The sequence below is a fragment of the Aedes aegypti genome, chromosome 2 (assembly GCF_002204515.2).
Source record: "Aedes aegypti strain LVP_AGWG chromosome 2, AaegL5.0 Primary Assembly, whole genome shotgun sequence".
NCBI classification, from domain to species: domain Eukaryota; kingdom Metazoa; phylum Arthropoda; class Insecta; order Diptera; family Culicidae; genus Aedes; species Aedes aegypti.
In genome coordinates this window covers 158,168,312-158,191,587 of record NC_035108.1, presented here as the reverse complement: position 1 = coordinate 158,191,587, position 23,276 = coordinate 158,168,312, and the positions used below count along the sequence as shown (strand labels likewise).

At 35.3% G+C, this 23,276-nt stretch overlaps 1 protein-coding gene across 6 annotated transcripts in view; it reads left to right on the top strand.

Annotated features, from left to right (window-relative positions):
- The first annotated feature begins 2,457 nt into the window (after positions 1–2,457).
- The window catches only part of LOC5576177 (SCY1-like protein 2), a 427,894-nt gene continuing 407,075 nt past the window's right edge, over positions 2,458–23,276 (top strand). For 5 of the 6 annotated variants that reach the window (XM_021842934.1, XM_021842931.1, XM_021842932.1 and 2 more), the window contains exon 1: positions 2,458–3,244. The gene's annotated coding sequence lies outside the window, so the exon portion shown is untranslated. The remainder of the gene's footprint in view (positions 3,245–23,276) is intronic. The other variant, XM_021842935.1, reaches the window with a different exon arrangement.

Sequence of the window (23,276 nt, the reverse complement as noted above, 5' to 3'; positions counted from 1 at the left end):
GTATGTTTACAAAACTTTTATATTTTTCCTACAAAGTGTGGATCAAAAGCTTTCGTTTGATGTAAAAAAAAAATTAAATCCTTAAATTATTTTGTAAAATAAAAAATAGTTTCTCTCAGTAGTGCTACTATAGGAACAATAGGTTTACTATAGGCGCAAGGGAGCTCAAATTTTAAGCAAAACTTATTATTTAGATCATTTTTTGAACAAAATCAAGCTGTGTATCAATGGTACCTAGATAAATAGCTCCTGACCTTCATGTCAAAAAATGTTTTGAAAAGGTTTATAGCAAAACGGCCGTAAAAAGCCACTAGTGCGACTATAGGGGACTGTCCACTAAGGGAACACCGACCCTATGCAGTTAAGCAAGCATTTCTTGAAAATTGATTTGTAAACCCCAAAAGGGCTAAAATTGATAACTGTTTCTATTATTTGATAGACCACATGTGTGTTTATCCGACCAGAATTAAAAAGGAGCATAAAATAATGTCTTTCACATCTAAAATCGCTGCTTTCCTTAACGTGGGCATTAGTGTGGGACAAAATTTAGATTCTCGCTCCAGTCCACTTTTTGGATTGCATTTAGGTCCCATAACAACTGTGCAAAATTTCAGCTCGATCGGTGAAACTATATTTTTGCGCCAGCCGTCCATAGTTTGTATGGGATTTACTATGGGAAAACTTAGTTTTGCAAAGAAAAATCGCCAGAGGTCGCTCATTGACCTCTATAAAAATTCTGAACACAGACCTCGAAAGGTATTTTTACGATGGAGAATATTGCAGGGGGATCTGTAGCCTTGAGGTTACGCTTTCGCTTCATAAGCGGAAGGTCATGGGTTCGATTCCCAGCCCCTCCACAAAAAACCCGTCCAGCCACCAGAAGACGCCTCACGGAGGACCGTGCTTTGGGGAGCACATCCATCCTCCGTTAGTATCAGATGGTGACTGAGACAAACTGATCCTCTTCGCAGGCAGCTAGCCTCACTAACAGCAGAGCTCTCTCCTACCTGCTCGGTGTGAGAGTAAAAGAGTAGGAGAGAGTGAAACTAGATGTAAATATAGATAAGTTGAAAATAGATCTGTATCGATAAAGAAGCTACAGATCAACTGAGTCCGGAACAGTAGTGGCAACGAGCACGGAGTGCCTATAAAATAATAATAATAAAAAAAGGTGAAGAATATTGCCGAAGACCGCGAAACAATCCGACACTTGTGAAAAAATTAAGGTATTATATTTTGCTGTATTGCTTATGATATGGATCCGAACTCATAATCCAGCGATTGACGAACTATAATTGGATGATGTTCCTCCGCGCTCCAGGATGTGCCACAGGCAATTTGATAGTTAGCAGTGGTTTAATGAGCTATTTGAGGCACGTCTTCAATGGATTATATGGCTGCTGAATTGTGAAATAGAAATGTACAGTAAATTCAACAAGATTCAGTGGAAGACTTCTTTCTGCCTCGTATTTTTATTGTATGCATTTGCAAGATGTGAGACCAGACATCAATCGAAGATTTTTGGTAAAGAACAATTTTGCTGGCTGGGTAGCCAAAACCATATTCTCAACGATTTGATTTAATGGATCCTAGAGAAAAGGCACAAGCGGGCTTTAATAACATACATGACTTCGAGATGGCTGATGTATCTTTGGGTATTTCGTGAGAAAAATCGAGATATATTTCCTTTCTCATTCATGCGTTCATTGACAGTTCCATACGATATTTATTATGAGTGCGAGTGAGTTTAAAATCTCATTGCGTAGTGAGAGAGAAGGAATTTGATGTAAAATAGGTAACACATCACCTGCACTCTTCTGTCTTAGCAATTGTGTAGCCTAAAAGAAGCATTTTGTTTGCTGCATACCAAGGATAGCCTGTGCAGGTGAAATGTTTATTAACAGCCGACAGATTTAACATAGTAGGTACCTACAACGTCTGCTCCTTCAAAGCCGCGAAGCAATCAACATGCTTTGATAGGGCAATATGCAGTTCCAATGCTGTAAGCAGTCTATTGCGCGGCTTATTCAAATGCTTATTGGCTACCTGGGTAGGAATTGCTGGGCAAGAGGCTAAGGACCACACAAAGGGGTCTATTTTATTCCTGCAGGTACGTGAGGTACCAATGGTACGCTATGCCCAGCCATTTACCGTGCCAGAGGTATCTTCACTAAATAACTCGTGAGAGACACTCACTAAAATACGTTTACAAACACGGTAAAACAATTAAAATCACTTGCAAAAAACTAAAGCTACACACTTCGTTTTGGCTCAATATAAAAAAGTATTTAACGAAATCAAACGACCAACACGTTTCCTGTTACCCGCTTCTGCTCGGGAATGAACTGAGCTCCGACCGCAGCTCCAATAAACGAACAGGTGCACAAGAGCGGCCTTTGGCGGGGAAAGCATTCGGTCCGTTTCTCAGCCACAGTCCCGAACCGTACATGATCCAGGGTCCTTGCTAACTGACGAAAGGGCGAATCTGTCCCGGAGTTGGATTTCAAACTTCAGTTTGGATTAAGACATTCAGCTGTGCGGTAGCATTTGGAACATCTCCTGTGGATAACCAAAGCTTACTGGTGATTGGTTTGTGAAAGATTTTTTTGCATCCAGCACTGTCGTTGCCCCGTCTCGGGTACCCCCACTTGTCCCCAGAGTGGGGTTTAAATTGTGTGCAAAGTGGTTGATTGGAGAGAAAAGTTGAGGCTCATAGCAGCAAAAAATCTGAAAGCAGTTAAACGGTCAAGTCCGTGAAAGTTGTGCTTAAAATTGTAAAATAATTTCATACAAGAATCGGAAATATGAATACTTTTACCACCGAGTGAGAGTGAGAGATAAATTATCGATCGATGAAGGTTTTTCCTGCGTGCAAACATTCTGGCATCCAGGTGAAAAGGAGCTATTTTTCATCGACGGTTTGTTCTGGGAAGTGAGAGGAAACAAAGTGCGTTGAATCTTCGTTGAAGCGTGAAATACGCCGAGCTGCGAATTGGTCAGTGATAACGCTCGGAAATATTGAATTAATATACTCGTTAACCTGAGTGGTTCCGTTCTGGAAGATTGATATTGGCATTCGTTTGTCTAGAAGAGCAAGAAAAAGTTTGTTTTTGCTGTTGGTGTTGCAAGTGAAGTTCACAGAAGTTCTGGATGGAAGGAAGAGAAAATTTGTGCAAGAAGCTCTAGAACAGCAGTTCGAGGAAGCATTTCGATTGCAATCAGCATCTCAGCGGAGCTTGAACAGGTATGGCCTCTAAGACTATATAACAATCTTTTTATCCTGATTTGTATTTATAGAATGACGCTGTATCGGTTGTACGATTTCTTGGGAATGGGATTATATTACACCATCCATTTTCACATCGAATCATTCCTCTTTAATTCTTATGAGATTCAGTGAACAATAACAATCATGACAAAAACATTCTAAAATTGCAACGCAAAGAAGTGTGAGTTGTGTTGCTAGATCAACAGCAGTAATAATTCGATTTTTTACATCAGCTAATTCTTTTAGGAAATGTAGTGGACCATTAAATGTCTTATTGTCTCTTATACTAACGAATTACGAAAACAGGACATTCAAATTTTCAAAATCAATTATTACAAGTTATGTATTAAGTTTGGAAGACGTTTATTTTTTTTTTTCATTTCTTCAATCAAAGAATACCAGAAAATTAGCTCCTGTTTTTCTTTAGATCAAGTTTGCGATAGAATTCTGAGTGGATGACTCCCTCATTTTTTTAAATGTATGTTCAGAGAACGTCTATGAAGAGTGTTTCTGTGAATTCCTTAAATAATATAACGGAAATTTCAACAAAAATGTTTCCTACAGTCTTTAAATTAGATGAACAATTTTCAATTACGTATATCTTTAAAATTCCCGCCTAAGTCTTTTCTGATTTATTGAATTCATTCGAATTTTTCTCAAAAATTTAATTGTTGTTTTTAATAATGTTTTTTTTCTCCATTGAGGGATTCATAAAGAACTTCACAAAAATTTCCAATAAAGTCTTTTCATATATTTTCATTTTTTTTCTATTTAAGGGGCCCAAATGAGAAGGGCGTAGGTGACATTTTGTTCTATATGAATTAAGCATACTTGAAAATCTACTATTTCAAAGTTTTCCAGTGGTATTTTTGTTGGACACATCAGGAATTTGTAGAATATTGGCTCCCATACAATTTGTATGAAATAGAAAAACCAAAAAACTTCGAAGTCTATTTTTAATTAGGTCACAGTTCGCTTCTTACAGCCTAAATTAAAGATGTGATGTTTAATAAATTTTGAAACATTCTTTTCTATTCATACATGAATTATGCTTCATAAATTGACAATAATAAATATGAATAATTTCCGAACTTAAACTAAAATATGATTAAGAATTTTCAATATTAAAAACCCATACCCTCATAAGTTTTAGTCCATGTTTGGCTCCTACAAATGCACATATTATACCCATTTAACACAAATTCCACTATTTTATTTCAATGTTTTATAGCAAAACGTCCGTAGAAACACTAGTGCAGCTATAAGGGACACCGTGTAGGGTCGGTTATTTGCAAAAGGAGGTAAATCTATCATTTAATAGATTTATCTCCTTTTAATTAGTAACTGACCCTACACGGTGTCCTCTATAGCCGCACTAGTGTTTTTATGGACGTTTTGCTAATAAACAATGTAACATTTTTTTCGACATGAAGATCAGGAGCTATTTATTTATATGCCATTGATTCCCAACTCGATTTCGTTCAAACACTTATTGAAATAAACAGTTTCGATTAAATTTAAAGCTCCATGGGACCAATAGTAGACCTTTTAGACCTATAACACTGCTGAGAGATTCTATTTTGATTGAACAAAATGAAGGAAGAATTAGAAACTTTTCACACTAATTGGTAAATTTTGATTTATTTTTTTTTTTTTTCAAGGAAACAATATTGAAGTTTTGAAATAATATGAGTCTGAGGTAAATTAAACAAAAAAATCGCAGTACCAAGTTGGTAGACTTGCATGAAAATTGACAGAAATCGTTAATTAGTGCATTTCAACTTCCAATATTTCAAAAACTAGACGTGCTACAATATTTTTGAAAAAGGTCATAAATTCAATACCCCCAGATTATATGAACATGCTCATTTTTCGCCAAATCGTATTCCGATCTGGCAACACCCTCACAGATTTCAATGAAATTTTGAGGATGTTAAGACCTCGACAAAATTAGCCGCTTTGCATACATGTTTTTTTTTTTCTAAAATTTAATTTTTCTCGACATTTTAAAAGGGTTCACGCTTTTTTACACTTCATTTTTTTCAAAATAATATGATCAAAAAATTGCAATTGCAAAATTGCAAATAATTCTCTATAGCTTTGATTAACAATACTAAAAAATCTCATTTGTGGCCAACACATAAAAAAACAATATTTAAATTTGATTTATAAAAGGCCATTTTTATGTAAATTTTGCGTCTAGATAGGTAACTATGTTTACTACTTGATGGGCACTTTTAAAGAAATAAAATTCTAAAAAAAAAAAAGGACGAAGCCTGCGTGTCATCTAGTCGATTGCAAAAAAGTTTGGATATTTTTTCTTCATACTTGCAAAAATGGAAGATTTCTCCTAATGCTTCCAAAACTCAACTAATAATATTCCCACATAAACCAAAAGCTCTTTATTTGAAACCTTCAAGTAGACATGTTGTCACGATGAGAGGGGTTCCAATAAATTGGTCAGATGAAGTTAAGTATCTAGGACTCATGCTAGATAAGAATTTAACTTTCAAAAATCACATTGAGGGCATTCAAGCCAAATGTAACAAATATGTAAAATGTCTCTATACCCTTATTAATAGAAAATCAAAACTTTGTCTTAAGAACAAGCTTTTGATATTCAAACAAATTTTCAGGCCAGCCATGTTGTATGCTGTACCAATATGGACTAGCTGTTGTAATACCAGGAAGAAAGCTCTGCAGAGAATTCAAAATAAAATTTTGAAAATGATTCTGAGGCTTCCTCCCTGGTATAGTACCAATGAGTTACATAGGATATCAAATGTTGAAACATTGGAACAAATGTCAAATAAAATAATCAATAATTTCAGGCAAAAATCGTTACAATCTTCTATTGCCACGATTAATGCGTTATATGTTTAGGTTAAGTTAGGTTAAGTATATTAAAAACTTTTTTTTTTCTCTTATAAGCAGGTGAAATCAACTCACCTGTAAAAAATCTGAACTGCTACGGCAAATGAAATGTAATATGTTGTTAACAAAATGTTAATAAAATCTTAGATTTGTTTTACCAAATAAGGATGATAGTGTTGTCTAATAACACAGAACACCTAGATATAAGAAATAATGAATGTAATGTTTGGAATGATACTAATAAAGAAATTAAAAAAAAAAAAAAATTCTAAAAAAAAATGTATCCCTGAAAAAAAATTTTTAACCTGTCTTTTTGAAACAAAACTAAACAAGTGAAGGTTACAATCATTGCAGAATTTTAATGAACCTCAATAAGCGAGTCAATTATGTCTAGTCAGCTTGCTTTGCTTGATCAAAAATTTCAGAAAAAGGTGCATAAATAAAAAATTGTTATTTATGATGTTGCCTAAAAATTTTATCCTCGTAGGCTGACCATGAAATAATAAAAACGTGACAACTGAATAATTTTTTTTATATTTAATTTTGTTTAAAAACATTTAAGCAAAGCAAACTGAAATTATTTTCAAACTCTTCCAACACTGATTACCTTAAAAATTCTCCTCATGCCAAATACATTAAATTCATATTCAAACACATTGTCTCATTAATTTTCAAACTATATGAAACTGGTGAAACTGGGCAACTCATTTGCTGAACAATATAATACAGCATTCTTTAAAAATTGTTTGGTAGTAAAACGAGCAGGTTATTAATCGTTCTATCCAATGACAGAAATTTGAGACTAACCTCTAGCCTTATGACAGGTGGTAAAAAATATAAAATTCAGAAGGATGATAAGTTGGTTATCTATATAAGATTTTTATATATGAGGAAGGTCTGGGATAAAAATCAAGGCCTTTTCGAAATATTCGCCTCCAAACACAGTTATATTTGCGATAGACGTTGTCCACAGATGAAGTTTGACTTCGAAAAAGACTTTAAAGACGGGACAGAACAGTCCGTCAATATCTTGTCCCGTTAAGTACAGTACGTACGGTCAGTCTAAAAATTTGATACCGCAATACTGCCGTTTAACGCATATCTGTCAAGCGATTCATAGCTTTACATAGAACATGGCTTAAGAAAGCTTAAGACTTTCCATTTACCGTTACTTGATCCATGCTCTATGTAAAAAATATGCTCTTTAGAATTCTTGGCTGAAAGCATCCATCATTAATATGATACTTATAAGTAAAAGCTAAAAGGATATTAGGGTGGTTCAAAGTATCAACACCACTCATTTCATTCAAGATCAAATTCTGAGTGTTCTCCCAAAATTTGAGCTCAAATTTAGATGAAAAGTTAGATTGCATAAGCTGTTCTAAGTTTGTTCGAGAATTACTGTGAGAAAAGCATGTAAATCATTCAATCGCCTATGCGCTCAAGGACTTGTAAAGGTACTAGTTATAGAAGATATGGAAACATATGCAGTTTGAAGATATGGAGACATATGCGTACTTACAAGAAATGGTGACAAGATTTTCCATTCGAAAGTATTGATCGGGCTGTTTTCCAGATTGCAAATATGTGGAGAATTGAAAAATATATTCGGATATGAACCAGTAATGAAGCCAGTAGGGGCATGAATGTAAACAAATTTCGGAACATTATTTTTTCTTAATTTCATTTTTTCTGAGTAGGAAAGCTCACAGTGATGTTACACATGGTTTTCAACCAGCCTTACAACGTTTTCGTGGCCATTCGACTAGTGTCGTGAGTCTTTTGGACGTATTGTTGCGTACATTCCGCAGTCAGAGAAACAAATTTTGTTCAACCGAAAAATCTCCACTGGTCCACTGGTTAGTTATGTTTAGTCTGTGACCCTTGGTTGTAGACGGTGTAAATTATCTGTTTTCCAGAGTCGTTCATTTAGAATTGGCTACTTTTAAATCATCGAAATATATTGCAATAGCAAATAGAAGAAAATCTAACTTTGATGAATTGTACCAAGAAGAAGTAAAAGAAGAAGAAGAATACTTTTTTTTTTTTTTTTTTTTTAAACTTTATTAGAGTGTATTTTAACGCACGAGGGCTAGTTCTACACTAGAAGAAGAATACATTGAAGGTGGTGTAGGAGTTAAAAATGTAGACAGGAAGAAAAGAAAGGCAACCCCGATATTTTGACAAGACTTGTTTATTTAAAAAATTTACTTGGGAATTTATTTCACTGTGCCAAAGTGTTTTTACAATAGTGCCCTTACTGGCTACAATATTTTACAATTCTCCATATATTTGCATTTGCAGTCTTGATACACAGCCTCATCAATAACATCGGAAGTTTTCTTGGCAGCATTTCTTGTCAGCACAATTGGTACCTCCATATTAGAGTGTCCATCCCGGGACATCCCGGGACAAGAAATCCCGGGATTTGACAAATTTCGGGATTTCCCGTTTCCCGGGATTTTATTTCTGACATCCCGGGATTCCAGAAATGTACGTAGAATTTGATGAAAACCATCAAATTTCAATGAAAAACAACAAACAACAACAAACGAATAATTATTTTCATGAAAAGATCAATTTACCAACTGGTCAGTGTTCAGACAGACCGGACTAGATGATATTTTGGCCTTGTAAAGATAAGCCAGGAACTCCGTCGATTCTGATTTTTCCGATGCTATTTTGATACAGATGTTTCATCAAACAGATAAGTTCCATTATTATAACAAAAAAAGCGAAATTTTTGTTATTTTGGATGCTTGGGGTACGTTTTCCTGAAATCATTAAAAAAGCACTTGGTTCAGTCTGTCTGAACACCAAGTAAGAAACACATATTTTTATTTGTCTAGTTGCAAAGTTTTAATGCTTTCCTTTCCAACATTAGCCGTTTTTATAAGCCTATGCTGAGATGAAAAAAAATAGAAGTACACCTAAATTGCCGCAAATCGCAAGTCAGTACCATCTGTAAGAAATAGGCATTGCGAAAATTGACTGAGAAGTTTTCAATCTCGTTTTCCATACAAATATTCAAAATTCCAAGAGATTGGAACATTTTTCGATCTCAATGAAACTTGTCCAAACCTTTCCAAGAAAAATATAAAGATGACCAAATAACGATTCATTTTTGTGTAACACGATGCAAAAATCTGCAATGGGACTAACATGCATTTACTTTTCATTATAGGACAATTCGACTTGGTGTTTTTCCTAATTTTACTGAACAAAAAGTGATTTCTCGCTAGTGCAGATAAAAGATCATAAGAAGAATGAAAACTGATATCAATTTTGACCAAAATGCAGATGTGACTGACTTGCGATTCATAGCAGTAAACTTCAGTCAATAATTTTCAGTAATTAACTTTTAGCATGATCTACAATACCTTCAATGATCTTCAATCGTTTCTTTTGATCTTTTTTGCTTTAAAAATGTGACTTAAGTTTTTATCATACTTCATATGTGTTATAGATAGGGCCCAGATAGCCGTAGCGGTAAACGCGCAGCTATTCAGCATGACCAAGCTGAGGGTCGTGGGTTCGAATCACACCGGTCAAGGATCTTTTCGGGTTGGAAATTTTCTCGACTTCCCAGGGCAAGATACTCTACTTCGTACCTGCCACACGATATACACATGCAAAAATGGTCATTGGCATAGTAAGCTCTCAGTTAATAACTGTGGAAGTGCTCATAAGAACACTAAGCTGAGAAGCAGGCTCTGTCCCAGTGGGGACGTAACGCCAGAAAGAAGAAGAAGATGTGTTATAGAAAATTTGAAGAAAAAAATCCATAGCAAACCCGTAATTATTCAAGCAAATTTTTGATTTTTGTTAGGTTCCTTCTGATGAAGAAAATCTTATCTGAAACTTGAAATTGATTTAACATATTATATTGAAAAGTTACATTATCTGTTTATTTCATTGAAAAAATATTGTATTGTTAAATTTGTACTTCCATTTCAACCGAAATGCTAGTTTTATTGAAAATTTGATAAATCCCGGGATCCCGGGATTTCCCGGGACGAGCATAGATTTTTGTCCCAAATCCCGTGACGAGCAAAATGGCCGGGAAATGGACACTCTACTCCATATCATCTACATTGTTCAACTAGCCCCTCTACAATCGCTTTCTGGCTGAACTACTAAAATTAACTAATAAAAAAAAACATGAAGTGCATGGAATATTGACTCTAAAATAAATGTTATTTCTTTGGAAAAGTTTGTCAAGACAAGCCTATCCTGATTACGCATATGACATTATATATACAATTTGAACATATAAAGCTGTTTCGACATTGCTAGCTACTGGTGATAGCTGGAAGGGATGAGCTGGTTTTAAAACACTTGGATATCAAGACAGCTTTTATTTATGGCGGCTACGCAGTGCGCGGCCAACAGACAAAGGTATGTCGATTGCGACGAATCATTTTTGGACTTAACCAGTCCGCCCGTTGCTGGAACAAGTAGCTATCCAGCGTTCTGACGGCAATGAGCTTCACTGCCAGTCCCTCCTATCTCTGCTACGGGTACGTCGCTACCCGAAATGGACAAACAGTGAACAATCTTTTTTCAGTGCGCATCGTACCTTCGTGCTGTGCGTACACGAATTCTCTCTGATCTTGTAAGCTTTCTTAAAAACTATTTAAAGCAATAAAACAGTACTTTTCAGTGCTACATAAACAGTACTTTTCAGTGCTAAAATAAAAACGGTACTTTTCAGTGCTAATAAAACAGTACTTTTCAGTACTATTTTCTACTATTGATCCCTTTACGATCCTTGTTTGGACCCGTTGGCGAAAGCTAGCGGTGGTAATCCTTCTTGGACACCGTCTTGGGAAAAACCTCTGGAAGGTCACGTCTTCTTTCGTTTATTAATTAAACATGGTATCAACAACAAACAAAAGGAAGGGTGAATCTCTGAATTCACTACTTCCTTCCAAAAAAGTGGGATTTAAAACTGTCACTACACGTGGCAAGAATGGAAGAAAGGACGTTTCCCCGGAATGCGAACTTTCTTCCAAGGGTGAAATAAATAATTGTATCGAAATGAGCAATCAGTTCGATGCTCTAGACAAATTTTCCGAACACCAAATCGAAGCAGCCTCTAGCCCAGGCTCTTTGATTCAAGTGAAGAAGCAAAGAGTGCCGCCTATCGTGGTCAGTTGTTCCGAATTTGGGGGATTTAAGCAGGAGATCTTCAACTCCATTAGGGGGATCAAGGTTTCCTTCCGAATCGCAAAAAAAAAGAGACTGTCGCGTTTTGCCGGAAACTCTTAAAGATCGCGAACTTCTTCTCAAACATCTTGAAGAGAAGAAGCACAAATTTTTTACTTATGACGACAAAACTGAACGTTTGTTCAAAGTCGTCTTGAAAGGTCTCTCAAGTGACTTTAAGTCACCTGAAGAGATCAAAAATGGAATAAATGATTTACTTGGATTCCAGTAAGTAATCAGTCCAGTCCAGTCCAAGTAATCATTATGAAAAAGAGAATACAATCTAGCATTGTTCAGAGAGGGCTTTCGCAAGAATTTTATTTAGTTCACTTTAACAAAAAAGAACAAAATAATATTAAAGCTTTATAAAAAGCAAAACTTTTGTTCGATGTCCGTGTGACATGGGAACATTTCCAGAAACTGGAGGAAATTACCAGAACCCCACTCAATGCCGTCGGTGCCAAAAGTGGGGTCATGGTACAAAAAATTGTCGCATGGATGCTAAATGCATGATTTGCGGAGGTGCTTCTCACGCCAAGGACGTCTGTCCAGTGAAGGAAGATACCACCAAGTTCATATGCTCTAATTGTGGGGCTAGTCGTAAGTCATTTTTTTGGAATTACCCTTCACGCAAAAGAGTCATTGAGGCTCGTGCCAAGCAGATGAAAGATAATATCCGTTACGATAACGGTCGTTTCCGGAATTCCCCTGATAGAGTATCGAACAATACTCATTTTTCAGTTAACGATCGCTTGATCATGAAGATCATAATCATGCTTATTCATAAAATAATTTTTATCCGTCGGGTAGCCGTTCGAATCTTTCAATTACGAATGTATCTACCCACGGAAAATCCTTTGCCGATATCGTAGCAGGAAATTTGAACCCCTCCCCTGTTCGCACTATGAGTACCCATTCTACTTGTTTCAAATCAAATGGAAAAAAAACCCTATCGCCACAGGTAACTCCTACTCCTACTCCGTCTACCGAAAATTCTAATGGGAAATCATCAGATGTACCCACTTCAAGTGATATGTCTGCCTCTGATTTTAATTTTCTAACTGAACAATTGAATCTAATGATTGATGAAATGTTCAAAGCCACCACTATGACTGAAGCAGTTCAAGTTGGTGTAAAATTTAAAAATCAAATTGTTATTGGATTACGTTATTCTGATGGATCCAAATAATAATTTAAATATTTTAAATTGGAATGCTCGTTCTCTGAATGGTAAAGAGGACGAGCTGTTTAATTTTCTTACAGCTAATAACGTGCATATAGCAGTTATTACCGAAACGTATTTAAAGCCTGGATCTAAACTCAAAAGAGATCCTAACTTTTTTGTTTATCGTAACGATCGACTTGATGGGGCATGTGGGGGAGTTGCAATCATCATTCATAGGTGTATAAAACATCAACTGTTTTCGTCATTTGAAACTAAAGTTTTTGAAACTTTAGGTGTTTCTGTTGAAGCACAGTTTTGTAAATATACTTTCATAGCTGCCTATTTGCCTTTTCAATGCAATGCTCTGGACAGCAAGTTAATTTGCTCCAAACTGACTTGCGAAAATTGACTCGAAATAAGTCAAAATTTTTTGTCATTGGTGACTTTAATGCCAAACATCGGTCGTGGAATTATTCTCAAAGTAATTCCAACGGCAGAATTTTATTTGATGAGTGCTCTTCAGGATATTTCTCAATTCAATACCCTGATAGTCCTACATGTTTTTCCTCTTCTAGAAATCCATCTACGATTGACTTGGTCTTAACCGACTCTAGTCAACTTTGTAGCCAATTAGTTACTCATGCTGATTTTGATTCTGATCATGTCCCTGTTACATTTCAAATATCCCATGAAGCGATTCTCAATCCTATCAGCTCCACTTCCAATTATTTTCGAGCCGACTGGAATATATATGAAACGTATGTTCACTCTTATCTTGATGTTAACAATTCTTTAGAAACTAAATTTGATAGGGTAGGTATACCAGTTTTGGCCACCTTAAGGAAAAATATTGTTTATACATAAATCAAAAGACCTTTGGTTACTGTAAATACATCAAACGAAAGCTTTCAATCCATGCTCAGAAGGGAAAATATAAAAACTAATCAGAAACTTTGTTTTTGTATTTAAAATGGTGGTGGCGAATACTGGACCACTTGCACCAGTATTCGCCACGATTTTAATTTCGATTCCTAAATTCGCCACTTACGTTGATTTCTTATGGAGGGTGGCGAATCAGGAACAGGTGGCGAAAAATAGGTGCAAAGGAGCAAACATTTTAAGGAAAATGATTTTTTTCTATTATTTTCTGAGAAAATTATGCGGTTTCTAAGAATTTTTCCGTATCATCTTAAAGCAATTTAGCGAACACTAAACAATTGGCACCCATATATGTCGTAAAACGGTATATAATCTGGGGTGGCGAATAACTGGTACATGGCGAATACCGGTACACCTTCCCTATTGACAATGCTCTTGAAACTTTAACAAATTCCATTGTTGAAGCCAGGAGCATTGCAATTCCAAAATGTGAAGTAAAATTTGAATCCGTGATTATAGACGATGTCTTAAACTCTTGATCCATCTTCAAAACGTGAAGAGAAGGCAATTTCAACGCACTCGCGATCCTGCAATGAAAATTATATAGCAGGATTTGCAGAAAGAAATCAAGTAACGTTTTTCACAATCAAGAAACAAAACTCTTGAATATAAGATTTTTCAATTGGATCCTGGCTCTAAGCCCTTTTGGAAATTATCTAAAATCTTGAAAAAACCTCAGAAGCCAATACCGGCATTGAAAGAGGAAAACAAATTATTACTAACTAATTGCGAAAAAGCTCAAAAACTTGCTATGCAGTTTGAAAGTGCGCACAATTTTAATTTAGGACTTACTAGCCCAATTGAAAATCAATTTACTCAGGACTTCGAAAATATTCTCAATCAAGAGAACGTTTTCGAAAATACCTGTGAGACTGATTTGGAAGAAGTGAGAGCTATTATAAAAAAAAATCAAAAATATGAAAGCTCCTGGCGATGATGAAATTTTCTACATCCTCATCAAGAAACTTCCAGAAAATAGCTTATCATTCTTAGTTGATATATTTAAAAAATGTTTTTATTTTCCAGACAAATGGAAAAATGCTAAGGTTGTCCAATTTTAAAACCAGACAAAAATCCTGCAGAAGCTTCTAGCTTTCGTCCAATCAGTTTGCTTTCCTCCATCAGTAAACTTTTTGAATAGGTCATTTTGAACAGATTGATGGTCCACATCAACGAAAATTCAATGTTTACCAATGAACAGTTCGGATTCCGCCAGGGAAATTCGACTACTCATCAACTTTTTCGTGTAACAAATTTGATCCGTTTCAACAAATCTGTAGGCTATTCTACTGGTCTTGCTCTTGTAGACATAAAAAAAGCATGAAGGTTTGATTGTAAAATTGAAAAACTTTAATTTTCCAACATACATTGTTAGAATAATTCAAAGTTATCTGTCAAATCGTACACTTCAGGTTAATTATCAGAACTCCAGATCTGAAAGACTTCCTGTAAGCGCTGGTGTTCCCCAAGGCAGCATTTTAGGACCAATATTATACAGTATTTTCATATCTGACTTACCTGAGTTACCTCAGGGATGTCAAAAATCTTTGTTTATGGATGACACAGGCATCTCCGCCAAAGGACGAAGCTTGCGTGTCATCTGTAGTCGATTGCAAAAAGTTTGGATATTTTTTCTTCATACTTGCAGAAATGGAAGATTTCCTCTAATGCTTCCAAAACTCAACTAATAATATTCCCACATAAACCAAAAGCTCTTTATTTGAAACCTTCAAGTAGACATGTTGTCACGATGACAGGGGTTCCAATAAATTGGTCAGATGAAGTTAAGTATCTAGGGCTTATGCTAGATAAGAATTTAACTTTCAAAAATCACATTGGGGGCATTCAAGCCAAATGTAATAAATATATAAAATGTCTTATTAATAGAAAATCAAAACTTTGTCTTAAGAACAAGACTTACTATTTCAAATAATTGCATTGTTTGACTCCAACTATAATTGCAGTGTTTAATCTACAATTTGCTGAGAATTAGAAAAACAATTGCTAACTGCCGCATTTCTCGGAATTTATCAAGATCTAAATCCAACGGAATCGTTGTTCAACAGTTCTAATTGAACCAGTAAACAACAACCCGAAAGGCATTCGCTTCAATTAAATCCGTTGAGCTTGCTGAGCTTAATCCTGGCAAGACCCTCAATCAAACCGATTCCGGAACTGCTAAGACGCCGGCCACTTTTTCCGTCTGGCCGAAAGACATGGCCGGCCTGTTTGTGTGAAAATTGATCTCAACAAGTGCAAGTTAATGCTTCCGCACCTTACTGCAGTCCGGAAAATCGATACTGTCTTCGCTGGATACCCGAGCAAAAATTTTGGTGTTGATCTTGCTGTGCTAACGACAAACTTACGACTTGTTTGATCAACCCCTCTAATGGCAATGTCATTTTTTACTACTTTTACTAAAAAATATATAACTAGGAGGAAACGCAAAATGATTAGAAAATTAAAAGACTTTCATTATGACAATTCACGAAATTTGAACATAAATTAATTCTTGAGATATTTTAAATAAAGTTATTTAAACGTCATAATTTATCATTTGTTTTTTGATCATATTATTTCGTGACTATTTTATTATGATGTTTTTGATGATTTTTATAGGTTTTTATTATAACATTTTGCTGAGAACACTGTTATCAAGAATTGCAATGCATAATTAAAGAAATTAAATTTAAATATCTTTAAATCAAATGATCGGTTGAAAAGCGACATACATAGATTCAAAAAAGCAAAAATTTGTTTAAGAGATAATGGAAAAACGATGCATGAATGTATATAAAAAAAAAAACAAAACAGTGGTCGTGTTTCAATTTTTTTTGTAGTGAAAAATATGCTGCTGATTGAAAGGTTAACTAAACATTTTCAAAATCCTTAACGTTCAACGCTCCGTCATCGTAATCATCGTCATCATCGAAACTTCAAAAGCAGTTTTTCTGTTCAAAACTAAAACTGATTCGATGAAAATGTGTTCATTGTGTTTCGGTTGGAGAAAAAAAAGCAGTGAACACTTTTTCCTGTGAATGTTCTTGATTTTGAACGAAAAAACTGCTTTAGAAAAATCCGAAGTCAATAACGGATCCTGCCCCCTTAACTCAAGTTATAGCAAATCAATAACAAGCGTATTATCTGTTTTGTGACAAAGTTTATGAAATTGACTTGTCGCAGATATGTTAGGTCATGTTTATGATTTTTTTTTTATCCTTCTCTTTGAACGACCAAGAATTAAAAGACACTGTTTTTAAATTAATTCCTAATCGGGTCCCGATGAACTGTTCCAAGTCGAAGCATGATAACCGCGAGTAGCATGCATTTGTTTGCGCCTTAGGTATTGATGCTTGGCACGCGATTCATTGTCGGAAGGCTGGGTCGGTCTACCTTGGCTTGGCCAGTTGACCACACCATCAGAGCGACCACTACATACAGTTTGCGCCTTGGCTCCGGTCTTCCGTTGGCCACACGCGAGATGGTGGCCTCAAAATTGGGTTTGCATGCTTTGGATGCTTGTACAAACATGGTATTCCCATCTGGATTAAAATGGACTGTGACAAGGGTAGGTAGCATTCCGGGAAAGGAGCCTGTGCAGGTCTGGAGGCGGAAAGTAAACTGTGGGGAAAATACCATGCAAGGCCCATCCTTTATCGGGTCGTTTATGAACGTGGGGCAAGGGGAGCATCGGTGTTTGCACACGAAATTGCAGGTTTTGAAGACGGGAGCCGAATGTAATATGAGAAGCCGCTCAAACCCACGTGTTCGTCCAGGCAGTGCTTTGATGTCCCAGACAGTATAAGGTATTTGATCTTGCTTCTAACCTATCTGGAGAGATTTCAGGTATACTTCAAGCCTGTAAAATTTTGCTAAAATGTTGACTGTGCAAATGTGGTTCAGTCAAGTCAAATGAGTCATGAAGATGGGAGAAATAAGAATTTTGAACCACTTTTAATTGTGAATTTTGTTTCGCCGAGCTTTTTCCAATACTTAACAGATACACTGTCATGTTCTTGTAAATCCCTCCTTCCCCCTACCTCGTTTTTCCAATATTCCTTGTATAAAACGTGCGAAATGTTCCACACCTTCTGACATCTTAATCTACAGCATGAGACAATATATTTGCAACTCCTTCGATTTTCTATACAAAATGGTTAGCTTTAGATGGTTAGATCCTAATTATGCATGAAAAGATTATAATGAAATTTTCACATTTTTTCAAAAACATGCTTGAATTCCGACAAATGTTTTTGGGCGATTTTTTGAATTGCGAATTCAAAAGCAATAACGGCTTGACTAAAGTAATTTTTTTTAACAAATTGTTATAATTGATATAATCAAAAGAAATTGAGCAATAGCTTTCTGATATATTACAAGAAGTTGTAGATTTAGACTATATGAACAATTTTGTCAAAAGCAGTTTTTGCGTAGAACTATCCTATTTTCAGACAAATCGTTTATAACTTTTTGTCCAATACCTCACATTAGTTAAAAGGTGATTACTTTTGAACTAAAGATTCAAAAAAATTCTCAAAAAATATATGTTAAATTCAAGTTACGACTGACGTGTTGTGAAAATTTCATTCAAATCGTTTCTTAAGTAACTGAGATCGAGCCTACCAAATATGATTATTTTGTATGAAAAATTCCTAAAGTTACAAATGTATTGTACTTAAGCTTTTGGTGAGATGTGCAGATGTCTGCAGAGAGGTCGGGGTGGGATGGAACTTTCGACCATCTGCTTAGCAAATAGAAGCGGTAGCCGTTAGACCACCACCTTTGACAAAAACCTTTGACAAATCGCAGGAAAATTATTGGCAGCTCAGTAGCGAAATTGTCAGAATATAAAAAGATTATTGAAAAATTATTGGTAGGTCGATAGTGAAATTCTCAAAGATTGTATGGTTTTTAGAGAAGAGTTTTCTCAGAAGACGCCATGCCAAATTCTCATGATATGCGTAATCATTGATGTATTACAGTCGAAACCAATCCATATTGTGAGATACTCTGAGTTGAGAGGAAGATTCCAGGTGAAGACTTCCAGGAAGATACTATGACAGCATCTATTTATTACGTAACGCTAAAATTGGAATTCTCCGTAACGCCTTTTGTTTGAAAATTTCCTAATTTTTTTTTTGTTAGTCGTAACGCTCGTGCCTACCCTCCCTTCACATTGAGCGTTATGTAATTTGTGGACGGCACTTAAAATACAAAACCTTCTGAGCTACAGTTATTATGCGCGCATCTGTTGTTCAAATTCAGACATGCAGTGAATCATACTTTTCGGGACAGAACGGGACTCCGTGTTTCTAAATAATGCATATGAATTACATCCCGACTAGCTAAATCTAACGAAGTTATAACTTGACGAGTTACTTGATTAAGGTATCTTTTTCTAACAACGATTGTTGAAAATTAGATGCAGGATTATGTTAAAATAAATAAATTTCTGCATTAAAGCTTATCAAAATCATATATATAAAATCCCAGAGTTGTCTGTCTGTCAGTAACGCTTTGAAATGTTTCATCGAAAAGTTTCGTTGAGCACTACAATAGCAGTTTAAGAGCACTACAACGGTCAGTTTTAATATAAGAACATTACAATTGCACATTGTGGAGCATACAATAGCTCTTTGACAGAATATTCTGGAGTTTTCTCGAACATGGTTCATTCAAATTTATAGAATATTCTCGAACCCTTCACCATTGTCGTCTGTTTAGGACTCAACTTCAAGCAAAATGTAATTCGGTCGAACTTGAATCGGTTTGGAGTTGAAAATGTGAAACGGGTTTCTCCAGTTCCAACTAATGTTCAAAAACGAGTTCGACATATATGTAAAAGCAAGAGAAACATGAATGAGATAAATGTGCGCCAAATATTTCAGTTTTATTAATTTACAGTGAAACCTCCATGAGTCGATGTTCAATGACTCGAGATCGACTCATGTTCAATGACTGGATATCGACTCTTGGAAGCATACTTTGAACAAAATTTTATGCTTACTATGATGATCCCTTTAAAGCTGCTTTCCAAAACATTCCTGGTCCAACATTCCACTCAATAATTCCCTGAGTCGATGGTGTTTTCACCACAACTGGAATTTTGAAAAAATAACAATGGCATCAGCTGTTCGGGAGAATATTCTTTTTTTGGTAAGATTCTACTCTCTAATTCATAGAATCTTCCAGAACTTTTGAATTATTTCACAACAGAAAGAACGCTACAACAGCATATAAGGATATACTTATTTCAGATCAGAGAATTACAACAGTATTGAAGCCATGTACCCAATAGAGTTTAGTCAGAGCAAAAAATTTAGGCGATTTTGCGGTCATCAGAATCAAGCGATTTGAAAGATTATACCTACCGTAAAACGGGGTAACTTTGATAGTTTTTGCAAAAAAAAACTTGAATATTTATGCATGCTGTTTCAAAGAATTATAATTTATATGTTTAAAACAAGTACTGGCATCCTAGGTATCGAAAGCAGTTGATAGATTGCCAAAAGATTTATTTTGAATGGATGAATAATTTTCCATATAATCGAAAGTTGGTTTTCTGTTTTGGGGTAACTTTGATAGCGGAGCATAAATCGAACAAAATTGAATGAATTACGTAACATTTGTAGGGCATTGCATACCTCTAGGCGTTAAACGTTATATGGAAATTTCTGACTGGTCCAAGTTTGTGAAAATGCTTTTCGCTAGGAGATATGAGACCATATTCAAGTTCTATGATAACTAGGCTGTTAAAGATAAGTGATCAACTATTCAAAACAACATCAAATAGTGATCGTAGAACAGATTGTTTATAAGCATTTCGAAAATGCTAAAACCGTATCATTTTTTAATATTCGTATATAAAGCCTCAAATGTTCTCGATTCATATGAAAATAGCTCTAAAATGAAGTGCAATACTAATATTCCTTAGTTTTGCATTCGTTTTGCTTAACCGATGACTAGAAATTATGATATTTCGTTTTGTATGTGGTGGGTAACGCACTATCAAAGTTACCCGCATTATCAAAGATACCCCGTTTTACGGTACCGTAATCCGGGGTATCATTGATCAGCGGGGTAACATTGATCGGAATGACTCATCTCGTAAAAAGTTCGTATCATCATTTATTGATGGAAAATTTCTAAACCATGAATGGTGCTTCTCTTTCTTATATTCATAAGCTAATGAAAGTGAAGATTTTTGCGAAAATTGCGTTTACCTTATGCGTAAATTTGTCAACTTTTTGAAACAATGATTCCAATGGGTAAGGATGACACTACCGAAGATTCATGTCTCACATAAGTTCTGCAAACGATATGAGCAAGGAAAATGCGGTTCTTACTAAAAATGGCATCGCCGAAAACGATTTCATTGTCAAAACTTTTATAAGTATGCTCAATTAGGCAACATTAACGAATTACTGTAAAGAATATAGAATTCCCTTAGGAAATTGCCTACCTTTAGGCGTATTCCGTGGTTCGGGGTGTTTTTATTTTTAAAATAACTCAAAAAGTAAATGACTTGTAAGCGTTTGGTCTTCATATTCGGCTTCAGGCGCCATGATTTAAGTAAGTTACGACATTTTCAATATTACCGAATGTTGTTTACATAGGTGATCAATGTTACCCCATATCAGCATAATCAAAAAAACACTTAAAACATTTTTTAAAACATGCTTAAATCTTTCAAAAAACAAAATGCAGAATGTAGTCACGAGCTATGGCTGGCAGTACTTGTTTTAAAAATATAAAATTCACAACATTTGCATTTTCAAACGAAATGTTTAAGAAATATTCGAAAAAATGATCAATGTTACCCCGGATTACGGTACGTAGCTTTTTGCTTTAAAATTTCGTTGGAACGTGGCTAGCCACGTCGGGTTAGCTAGTTGTAACATATTTTGTTACAAACACCACCTTGGGTAAACATTAATAAGGGTAAAAATTATATATTTTACATATCAAATGTTTTTAAGTGTGTATTATTTTTAGTAAATAACTGATAAAAAAATTATTCTGTGTTATTTTTAAAAACCAAGTCGCCACCGGGATTTGAACCTGAATATTATGGTGTGAGCTCAGATTCGAAAATTCGTGTGTTCTACTGAATTCAAATCACGCTAAAAAGAATCCTCATAGTTTGGGCCAAACAATTGAAATTTAGAGGGGTGCAATCGAATTAAAAAAAAATCCAAGGTCTTAGATATAATCTGCAATGATGTCTTCATAACTTTGTTATCTTTTAATTTATTTCAAAACTTTTAACACCGATCTCATCCAAATTAAGTGTATGGAAAGTTTGTGGGACATCAAATTAGTCTGAAATTAAAACTAGTCATAGTGATAAGTACTTTTCTCTAAAATTTTACTTACCTTATAAAAAATGTTTCTTTGTTTGACCATAACTTCAAATTTTTATACATGATTTTGATGCCAATTGAGTTGCTTTAAACCGTGTGTATAACGCATTTAATATGAAAAATGGGCTTAGTTGTTCAGCAAACACTACCGCAAAAAAGATTTTTAATAAAAAAATCTAATTTCTTTTGATTATTAAAGTTTTACCTTATTTCCAACATTACGAATATAAAACCAAATTTCATAAGGTATGTTGTTAAAATTACGAGTAAGACAGTGCATATATGCATATTATTATTAAATGAAGGGTTTAGAAGCAAAGTGACAAAAACTCAGTTTTTAAAAAATCGACTACGAAGTTTTTCAGCAATTTTTCATTCCATACAAATTGTATGGGAGACAAGCCAACCTTCTACGAATTCCACCCTAACTTCTTTTTACGACCATTATTGGGGGGTCATGAAAAGAACCGGACGTAAAAAAACAGGGTTATAATTATGTTTTTCAAAAATATAACATCTAGATGTGGAAATACTGATCCGAAATATTCGGCAAAGTTGAAGCATTGATTGAGAACTCCCCAAAATGGCAATTCAAAATTTCATGTTCTGATAGTAGATGGCAACACTGCTTGATTTTTATCGAAAAAGCCAATTATATGGGACTGTTATATGCAAATACCAATAAACTTTAAAGATAACGATACTGAATGTTCACCAAAGTTGTAGGAAGAGTTGCGTGCCATACAGTCGACCGAAACACAAATGTTCGTGTGGCTGGCAACACTGTTTAAGAAGAATTAATTTTTGTTCAGCGGGTATCTCAAGATCCTGACCACTTAGAAAGATGGCGTCTTCGGCAAAGTGAAAGAGTTAGCATGTTAAAAGCCATGATGTTCGAAATGTTGCCACTAGTCGGCGCTAGTGAGCATGATTTTGTTTGTGATTATCTCAGGATCCTGACCACTTAGGAAGATGGTGTCTTCGGCAAAGTTGTACAGTAGCTCAAGGGCTACCATTATTCTAGTCAAGAGGTTCGAGATTTTTCCATCAGGTGGCGCAAGTAAGCATGAAACTTTTACTTTGCGGATATCTCAGGATTCTGGCCACTTAAAGAGATGGCGTCTTCGACACAGTAGCTCATGAGCTATCATTTTTCTAACTAAGAGATACAGGATTTTTCTTCAAGGGGCGCTAGTGAGAATGAAACTTTCGTTAAGCGGTTATATCAGAATTCAGACCATTTAAAAAATTTTATTGTGTCATCGACAAAGTTGTTCTATACCTCAAAGACTAACCAACAGACTCGAGATTTTACCACCTAGCGACGTTGGTGACCATGAACCTTTTGTTTTACCAATATTTCAGGACTATGAACACTTCGAAAGATGGCGTTTTCGGCAATAGTATTCAGTAGCTCAAGGGCTAGCATTATTCTATCCAAGAGGTTTAAGATGTTGAC